This window comes from Dipodomys merriami, unplaced genomic scaffold, assembly GCF_024711535.1.
Source record: "Dipodomys merriami isolate MVZ:Mamm:240054 unplaced genomic scaffold, mDipMer1.0.p SCAF_20, whole genome shotgun sequence".
In the NCBI taxonomy this organism is placed as follows: Eukaryota; Metazoa; Chordata; class Mammalia; order Rodentia; family Heteromyidae; genus Dipodomys; species Dipodomys merriami.
The window spans coordinates 23,347,934-23,354,693 of record NW_027203382.1 but is presented as its reverse complement, the minus strand read 5'-3'; the positions used below and the strand labels follow the sequence as shown (position 1 = coordinate 23,354,693).

At 41.7% G+C, this 6,760-nt stretch overlaps 1 pseudogene; it reads right to left on the bottom strand.

Moving 5' to 3' along the window:
* Positions 1-2,625: 2,625 nt before the first annotated feature.
* LOC138832803 (sorting nexin-7-like) lies at positions 2,626-3,734 on the bottom strand (annotated as a pseudogene).
* Between the last annotated feature and the right edge of the window lie 3,026 nt (positions 3,735-6,760).

Genomic DNA, 6,760 nt, shown 5'->3' with positions numbered 1-6,760 from the left:
TCTTTCCCTAGACTGCTCACCACCCCACCCTACCCCACCCCAGGATTTTCCCCAGCAGAGACCATAGTGCCACTCCTTCTTCTGCTTTGTCTGGCTCAGAAGCCATCCTCCAGGCAGTGTTAGTAACTCCTTTTCTCTCTCCTATTGCTCTTACTTTTCACATATCCAGGATTGGACATGTCTCAGGTTGTGATTGCACAGATACGCTCTCCTGGCCTAGTGTGGGCACTGATAGGTGGCTTCAAGAATATATAAGATATGTATTCAAATGTTTTTTCTTTCATGCAATTGTTTCTAACATAGTTCTAAGATTATTTCTTTGTTGCTTTGTATGTCCCTCCCCCACGCTATTACCCCTGCTTTCATTGTATTTGATGTTGGTATGATTTGTGGAGGGGAAGGGAAAAAACAAATCATTTAAATAGGGATACAGGTGCATCCATTGCAACAGTGAGATGTACAAGTCCATATGTCGAAACGGACTTTACAACTTTGGTGGGGCAGGAGAGGAGGGTTGGGTGGGTGGAGGCAGGGGGAGGATGGGGAGGGATGGGCGGAGGCTACAATGCTTGATAAGAAATGTGCTCATTATCTTGCCCATGTAATTGTAACCCCTCTGTACAGTATTTTCACACAAAAAAAGAATATATAAAATAAAGCCTGTACAGAAAGAATCCCTTCAAACTCATTTTACTGTGGTAATCCTACATACAGAAGATGAACGTGATCTGTGGTGTGTGTGTGTGTGTGTGTGTGTGTATGTGTGTGTGTGTGTGTTTGCACGTGCACGCTCACATGTGCATGTATGTTGGCCCTGGGGCTTCAACTGTGCACTGTCCCTGAGCTTTTTCATTCAAAGCCAGCACTCTACCACTTGAGTGACAGCTCCACTTCTGATTTTTTGGGGGTGGTTAATTGGAGCTAATTGGAGCCAAGAATCTCACGAACTTTCTTCCTGGGCTGGCTTCAAACACAATCCTCAGTCAGATCTCAGCCTCCTGCGTAGCTAGAATTATAGCATGAGCCATCAACTTTCAGCCTGTTTGAATTTTTGAATTTGTTTGAAAGCTCTTCTTTATATCAGGCTTAGGTTTCTTCCCATCCCAACTATAATCAGCTTTTTGAAGGGATTTGAATTCAGAACACATGCCCTTACAGAACTCTTAGGCTTCCACCATCTTGGCCATTCATCTGAAAACATTCTTAAAGCATGAAGTTCAGAGTTGGATACAGTTTTTCAGATTTAGTTTGAGTAGTTCAGAGTGAAGAAGGACTATCAACTCCCTTGCGCTAGCCTAAGATCCCATTAGGTTATTTGGCCTCATTGCCATTGAGTTTATAGTCAATTCAAATGCTTAGTCTTTTGGGATTTTTATCTGTTTTGTAAGCGCTGCAGCTAATTCATGCTTCTCTCGTCTTAACTTGCACAATTGATTTTTTGGACCCCTGGGTAGAAGCTTGTATTCATCCCAGTTACATTTCATCTTGTTATATTTAGCTCATTATCTTATCCTTGGCAAGGACTTGTTGCATCCCTAGTCTCTCCCTGATTAGCATCGTCTGTGATTCTGATGACCATGCTCTCCATACCACCTTCCAGATTTATATAAATGCTAACCAGGATCAGGTGAAGGCCAGAGCCCTCACTCCTTCCTATTTCTCCCTCCTAATTTCTTTTTTCTTTTTTTCTTGTACTTGTTTCTCTACTTCTGGTCCTAAAAAGTTGCTGTTCTCTAGGTCATGATCCAACAAAACTATCATAATGACAAACATACAAATCAGCCTCTTTCAAGACAGTCATTCAACCAGCTAAAAATCCACCTAATGGTCCTGGCATCGTACCATTGTTTTGTTTTTGTTTTTTGTCAAGTCTACATGCAGGGCACAATAAGATATCAGCCCTCCCTAATTCTATATCTACTAGGCCCTCTACATTTTTTTTTTACCTTATTAAAACTTTCATGAAAACTGAGTCGTTACATTATATTTAAGATGTCATCTTTCACAGTCAAGTATTTAAGGAAAAAAATCTCTATATGCAATCATTGGCACTTAAATTTAAGAACATAATTAAAATTAAGCTGAAACCAGGCACCAGTGGTTCACACCTATAATCTGAGCTACTCAGGAGGCTGAGATCTGAGGACCACAGTTTGAAGCCAGCCTGCTCAGGAATTTTCATGAGGCTCTTATCACCAATAAACTGCTCAGAAAAATCCGGAAGTGGCACTGTGGCTCAAGTGGTAGAGCACTAGCTTTGAGCACAAAGAGGCTCAGGAACAGCACCCTGGCCCTATGTTCAAGCCTCAGGACAGGCCAAAAAAAAAATTAAGTCGAATCTTTGTATGTCATTATATATATATATATATATATATATATATATATATATATATATATAGACTATGTATCATATCATAGACTCCTATGTCTATATAGATATATTTATACCTACAAATTCATGTCAATGACCTGAAATATTTGAGTTTTCAAACCATTGATTTTTCCAGATTGATGAAACATTTTTCATTGACTTTATTATGAAGAGAAGGGCCCAACCAATCGAGAAAGAATAACTGGTTGATAGATTCTGTCTTCTCAAAGATCAAACAGAAGTGCTCAGTGGGATTACAGTTTAACTTCCAAGGGGAGCTCTGTATGTGGTGTACGGAATGACTCCCAGGTAGCAAGGCGCTGTTCATAGTAGTAGGTAGGCTCTTTGGTCACATCTGTAAATGTAGACTTGATATTGTTTTGCATGTTTTACTGCTATCTTTCCCACGCATCATTTCACATTCCACTTTATTTTCAAGACTTCCAATCTCTTCAGTGAGCAGATTAGCATCTCCCTTTTTTATTAGGCAAAGCTTCAACTTTGGAGTCCAATTCTGCTTGTATTTGGTCTCTTCATAACACCCATTAACATTTCACTATATAACACTTGCTCATGCACAATGGGAAGTAAGGCCTCTTAGAGGTCAGACACCCATCTTTCAGTGGCCTTATGGCATTTGTCAATGCAACTGTTGATGCCCTTTACAGTATCAACCAGTAACAACCTTCTTCTGATGCCAATTGTAGGATATGAATTGAGCCATATTCTTTCATTTTATCAAAATATTCCCTTTCTTTCTTGTCAATTCTCAGAGATATTTTATCTATTAAATTAACTTTCTGGCTAAATATTTCAATAGAGTCATTCATTTCCATGAACTCCTCTGGCTGGTTCTTCACTATCTGTCTGCCCCACCCTGCATAGCAATCTGGGCCCTACTTCTTGTGAGAGGAGAGATCTCAGGCTTCTGCAGTAAGAAAAACCTTGAGTCTTCATTAAATGTTAAAGTTGGATGATCATCAGTTCTGTTCAAAAATTTATGCAATGCCTTCCTGCGGGTTTTGAAGTCATCATTAAAGTGCTCTACCATTCCTCTCACTATAAACTTATGTGGTAATGGTGGAATAATCAGGGTGGGATATGATTCCTCAAGTTTTCTCTCCAGCCAAAGGAAATCTTGTTAGCATCTCCTAACTTCAGATTCACTGGAGTCAAATTCCCCTCGAGATGTCTTGGTAATGATCCAATTTTAATGAAAGCTTTGATTGTAAGTAACATGGCTTTCAGTTTCATTAACTTTAGTGCAGAGGTCCTTTAAATCTGGTTCATCTTCAAATTTGATTTGGTTTATCATTGACAAAAGAGATATTGGCATCGCAGGGCTGGAGGAGTTTATGTCCATCAATAATGTCTTCCTAACTATTATTTTTGCTATGTTTCTACAAAGTCAGTCTAGTTTCAGCCAGAAATTCCATAAACTTAAGCCACTTCATGGGGAGCCTACTAAGGGCTCAGGACATGGATGATGTTCAATGAACATCTGATGTTCTCTTGCAGGGCTTAGAATTGAGTTGGCCTTTTTCTTCTTCTTTGCATTTTTACCTGCTCCATTTGAGAACACTGAGGGAGTTCCTGAGCCCTTTGGTGACCAGATGGTCTGGGAGTAAGGCCTAACACATGACCTCAAGTTAGCTTTCCTGTCAGGGGAATATATTCCAAGATATTTGAAATTGACTTAAATAACTGGAAAGAAACTAAATAAGAGGAATTTAAGGTTTAAGCCTCTTCTGCTGTTCTCATTACACTCAGAGGTTGTTGACCAATTGTCCTCTCTCCCTCTCTCATATGTGTGTGTGTGCATGTGTGCATGTGTGTATGCGTGTGTGTGTGTATGTGTGTGTGTGTGTGTGTGTGTGTGTGTGTGTGCGTGTGTGTAGAAATGTGTAAGCAGGTTGCATGGGAGGAAAGCCTCAACAATAACCTAACCTAACCTCAAATTTACAAGTAGAATCTATGCTGAGATTTAAGACTTTTGGATTCAGGTCCAAAGTACTTCTTTTAAAGTTAGATCAGCTATTACTTCCCATAAGAAACCACTTCAGAACTTTGCTTAAGCTGGATTGAGCATCCTGGAAACACTTCTGTCTCTGCCCTTACTAGTTTGAAATGACTTTTTCCATGCCAAACCTGGGGCTTGAACTGAGGGTCTGGGTGTTGTCCTTGAGCTTTTATTGCTTAAGGTTAGTGCTCTACCATTTGAGCCACAACTCCACTTCTGGCTTTTTGATGGTTAACTAGAGATAAGAGTCTTATGGACTTTCCTGCTCAGTCTGGCTTTGAACCTTGATCCTCAAATCTCAACCTCCTGAGTAGCTTATTTTACAGGCATGAGCCACTGGTGCCCAGCTGAAATGACATATTTGATAATGTGTAGTCTATCTACACTGTATCTTGCTTTATTCAAAGGATAGAGCCTGTCTTCTTCATCCTGTTACCCCTGGTGCCAAGCACTGTGCCTGGCACAGAGCAGAGATTCAACAAGTATTTACCAAACTTAATGGAGTGATTTCTCAAAGGTTCTTCAGTTCATAATGTCCACTGTACGTTTAGTTCAACTCCCTTTTAATTTTAAAAGCCCATATGAAATTTAATACATTATTTCAGATTCATGAACACTTTGCTCATTACATTAGTCTTGTTAAAGAGTCCATTATTCCAGAAATCTTGTTAGAAGAGAGCACTTTGTCGTTGCCTAGTTTTCCATGGATTGCAGAAACTTCAGAGGACAGAAGATACTAAACCTTTCACTTGCTTTTTTTTTTTCTTTTCTGTGCTGGTCCTGGACTTGAACTAAGCATCTAGGTGGTTCCTGACCTTTATGACTCAAGGCTAGCACTACCACTTGTGGCACAGCTCCATTTTCAGCTTTTTTGGTGACTAATTGGAGATACGTATCTCATGGTCTTTCCTACCCAGGCTGGCTTTGAACTGTGATCCCCAGCTTCCTGAGTAGCTAGGATTATAAATGTAAGTCACCAATGCCTCTCTGCTATTTTAGGATTCAGAATGTTAGTGAGGAGGGGAAACCTTCAATATGATCATCTCAAATCCCACAGTTGGAGAATCAGATCCCACAGGGAGCTCTCCATGATAACAGGCACATGAGCTACTGACTTGGCCCATGGCACACTGGGCCTTTGGTCTACTGAAAGGGCAAGTTTTACTAGCAGTGATCCTGTCTCTAAAGAGCTAGTCACTCATGCATTAATTTTAAACTCTAGTTCATTAAACCCCTCCTAAAAGAAAGAAGCAAAATCCATCCCTATTTTTCACAGAGAATGTGTGTGGATCCCTTGGGGCCAGGGATAGGTCAGGATCTGCTGGTGTTTCTACAGGTCCTTCCATGCATACAAAACTCTCTCTGGGGTTTCCTTTTCCTTACAACAGATGTCAGCTATTAGCTACCATGGTCTTTACCAACAGCATCCAGGAAGAAGGTGTGTAGGTAATTCCCCCTTGTAGGATACAAGGCATTCACAGATCTGGCAACCAGTGCCTTTCCTGCCTCTTCTCTTCCATTTGGTTCTGTCCCCTCATTTTCCAGTGATGGTGGCTATGAAGTACTGAGACAGTATGTGTTGGAAGAAGGATCCCGTTAAGTTTTTCTTCCCCAACAAGCAGAAAATGTTGTAGTTTTGTTTAAAAAACAAAACAACAAAACATAGGCTTAAACTGTGTATAGAATTCATAATCTTAAAGCAGCAGTAAGAAGGCGGTTGGAAGTCTAGTAGGTCTAGAATAGGGCTGGAGATAGCCGAGAGTGCTGTACATAGGGCTGTGTGGACGGACTTCAGTCACCTGGGCCCTAGACTTCCCAAAGATGTTATCCTTTAGCTCCTATAAGTTGGGATAGGAGGTAGTTGGATGGGAGGGAGGCAGGACCACACACGGGTGGGTGTGGGGAGTGAGAAGGATGAGTGTGTCTACAGTGCTGAGCGTGTGGTAGCTCCCTGTCCTGCTCCCACCTCCCTCCCAGCCCTGCATGAACAGAGCATAGTGGCTGCAGGTGACCAGGCAGGCCCCCCACTGTGCACCTCAGGGATCCAGTCACAGGATGCAATGGAAGCTCCTGGAGCTCTGAAACCATGGGTCCCTGACTTCCACTCTTTTGCCCTCAGAGCCTCTGGATATTTCCCATGTGACTGGTAACCTAGAGGAAGGGCAAAGGTATTATGGAGGTAATGGTGATGTGGGGATCCCCCACTATGGGCCACACAAGTCCAGCCCTCTCTGTGTGAAATATACAGATGCACTGGGGAGAAGGCCAAGGAGTCAGTCACTGTAATGTAGGCTATGGCTATAAAAGGACAAGGGCTATGGGATAACTATTGAGGCAGGCAGTGACCCAGCCCAGGGGAAGCGGAGCTG